The 3,349-nt window shown below is 40.4% G+C and overlaps 1 pseudogene; it reads right to left on the reverse strand.

Annotated features, from left to right (window-relative positions):
• Positions 1-1,892: 1,892 nt before the first annotated feature.
• Positions 1,893-2,147, reverse strand: LOC129017022 (cytochrome c oxidase subunit 6B1-like; annotated as a pseudogene).
• Between the last annotated feature and the right edge of the window lie 1,202 nt (positions 2,148-3,349).

Genomic DNA, 3,349 nt, shown 5'->3' on the forward strand with positions numbered 1-3,349 from the left:
TGTCAAGCTGTGTTCTCTGTGGCCTTGCTATTGTAGGGCAGAAAATGTGACATCTTTTTCTCACCCATCCCAAGGTTCATGGCTAAGACCCCTGTAACAAAGACAGAGTAATAAGAGAAAGGCATATAAATATATTTAGTATAAGTTTTATGTGACACAGAAGCCTTTGTAAATGAAAACTCAAAGAAATGCGGGAATTTGTGTATTTTTGTGGACAATTACATAGAAGTATGATTGGAGGACAAAAGGGTATGATCTAATGGCAATAAACTGGGAGGAACATAGCAAGGTCTTTTTGTTCAGTTTCTTCTTGGTGTCCCCTGATGACATTCTTTCTCTCTGGGAGTATAGGAGTGGACACCTATCACATGAGGGTGTTCAGGGAAGAAGAAGTAAAGACAGAGAGAACCCTCTTCAGGGGAGAAAGGTCAGAGAAAGGTGAAGGTGGGCTTCCTGTTTCTGCTGTTTTCTCAAATGCCAAGGTGCTATATTTTGGGGTGTCATGTCCTGAACCCTGTCACTAGTTACATCCTAGATACATCCTAAAGAAAAAGGGCTTTCTTCAAATTTCCACAAATACATCCTAGAGACTAGCAGTGAATGGTCCTACTGCATAATTGTATTTCATTTACATTTTCATTTTCTTTTAAAATATCTGTTTTCTTCATTTTGCACTACTTCAAGAAATGACTTGCATTACAAATTCATGTTGGGAAAAAGATCAATTTGCAAAACCTATTTTCAAGCACTAGCCTGTTTTTTTAGACTTGCCAATTTACAAGTCATCAGTGAACATACTAAGTGGTGGATATTATTGTTTCAAATGAAATCCCTGTGAACTTCTCAGAAGTCATAAAAATATTATCAAAAATCATATTCATAATGGTTATAATTTTTGAAGCAATAATTTTCAGAACTTTGACTAGGCTAAGTTATTTAGAGTTTATTAAACCTTTAAAAAAGTTTTATTGCAATAATTACACCTTCCTTCTTTTCCTCAAATAAGTCTAAGACACTAAAAAAATTTTTAAGTATTGTTTCCATACCATGAGAGCTCACTGAGTGTCAGTTGCAGAATGTGTCAAAATTCCAGGCTGTTATAGTTCTGGAAAGAATTCATCTTTAATGCTTCTCACTCCAGGGGTCCCCTTTTGATGTGTTTCTGCTCTCATTTTCCAAGAGTTAAATCTACACCTGTGTTTCTTCTCAGAAAATTCATCATTCTACTTTGTAGCTTGAGATTTGCAGGCCAAGATTGCAGCTTCTGGAAATAAGAATTCAGAAATTCATTCTTATATCCAATCACCTATTTGTATTTTTTTTAAATAAAGCTGTTCAGGTTATAGACCTGAGATTCATTCCTCTGAGAATTATATTTCAAGTGACCCTGTCATTCTTACTGGACATGTTGCATTGAGGTCAGAACCTCTAGACGACAAAAAGACGTTTGCTCATGGCCTATAAGGTAGGTATATGAGTATTTGTAATGCCAGAGATGTTTAGCATTTACTCCTATTCTATGACCTTAAAAAAAAAAAGCCTGAACTTTTGGATTTTTTTTTACACATTTTCAATGAATATTTTTGTTGTTGTTTGTTTGTTTTAGAAACAAGGCTGTCTATGTTGCCCAGGCTGGAGGGCAGTGGCTGTTTACAGGCATAATCATTGTGCATTACAGACTCAAATTCCTGGGCTCAAGCCATCCTCCTGCCTCAGCCTCCCAAGTAGCTGGGACAGCAGGTGCATGCCATCACACACAGCTTCCAATGAGTTATTATTGCTAGTTAAGTCATGATTCAGGGTCCCAGGATAGGGATCACTATGTACCCAGGTCCCTCTTTACCATCCTGGGAGAAGAACAAAGGACAGAAGAGAGGTGGGGTGGAGCAAGCTCAGATCTTCCCAGGAAACATGCCTTCTGCCTGGTACTTGTCCCAGGCTAAGACCCATAATATAGGGCAGAGAGTCTTGTCCACATGTACCATTCACACACAAAGACATAACCCCCTTTAGCAGTCATTGCCTTCTGGCAGCAGTGGAATTCCAGGTAGGTCTACCAGTAGTTCCTGGTCTAGTTCTGGCTGGGGAAGAACTGCCACAAGGGGCAGTCCTGTAGTTCTTGATTTGGTCTCCATGTCTTCTGCCATGGTGTTAACTCCTAAAGACTCCCCTGACACAACTCGCAGTTCCGTGTGACCCTCCAAAAAAGATCAACTTTTAGATTTTTAATATAAAAATCAACTAATATGTCAATTATCATTCGCCACCCAGTGCTGACCTTCATATCAATTCTTCAAACAGTTTACCTCTGAACTCAGGCTCAAGGAAGAATGAGCAGGAGATGATGATGATGATGATGATGATGATGATGATGATGATGATGATGATGATGTCGCTAGGGCTCAGAAATCATACCCCAAAATAAAGGCCTCGGAAGGAAGGTTCATCTCTGACCTTCTCCTGTCCTCCTGTGTCTCTTCTGTCATTCTCCCCCAAGGTAAGCCATAGAAACTAGATTCTTCTTCCCCAAGGCGGGTCATAGACACAAAAACCCCTTTTCCCCAAAGCCAGCCATAATACCTAAAAATATTATTCTAACCTTCCCCCACCTTTCTGGGTGAGAACTAGCCATAAAAAATCTCTCCAGCCCTTCTTGTTAGATTGTAGGTCATAAGACTCCCAGCTGGAAAGAATTCTGCCCTGTACACAGAGGAATGAATGCTGCACAGAAAGGCTAAGAAGAACCTGAATCGATAGCCCTTGCTGGGTTTCCCCACTCAGTCTATTGCCATTAGTTCATAAACGTTTTGTCCAATCACATTTCTACACAGCTGTTCCCACTTTTTTTTTTTCTTCGAGATGGAGTCTCGTTCTGTTGTCCAGGCTGGAGTACAATGGCGCGATCTCGGCTTACTGCAAGCTCCACCTCCCAGGTTCATGCCATTCTCCTGCCTCAGCCTCCCAAGTAGCTGCGTCTACAGGTGACCGCCACCGCACCTGGCTAATTTTTTTTTTTTTTTTTTGTATTTGTAGTAGAGACAGGGTTTCACTGTGGTCTCGATCTCCTGACCTTGTGATCCACCCACCTCTGCCTCCCAAAGTGCTGGGATTACAGGCGTGAGCCACCGTGCCCAGCCACCTGTTCCCACTTCTTATAACCTAAGCATTAAAAATGAACAGTTTTCCTTTTCTCTTTTGGTCTTCATTCTGAAGGCTCCTGTGTCATGTAAAATTAGAATTAAATTATTTTATTTTATTTTATTTATTATTATTATTATTATTGAGACAAAGTCTCACTCTGTCACCAGGCTGGAGTACAGTGGCGTGATCTCGGTTCACTGCAACCTCT

This window comes from Pongo pygmaeus, chromosome 1 (genome assembly GCF_028885625.2).
Source record: "Pongo pygmaeus isolate AG05252 chromosome 1, NHGRI_mPonPyg2-v2.0_pri, whole genome shotgun sequence".
NCBI lineage: Eukaryota > Metazoa > Chordata > Mammalia > Primates > Hominidae > Pongo > Pongo pygmaeus.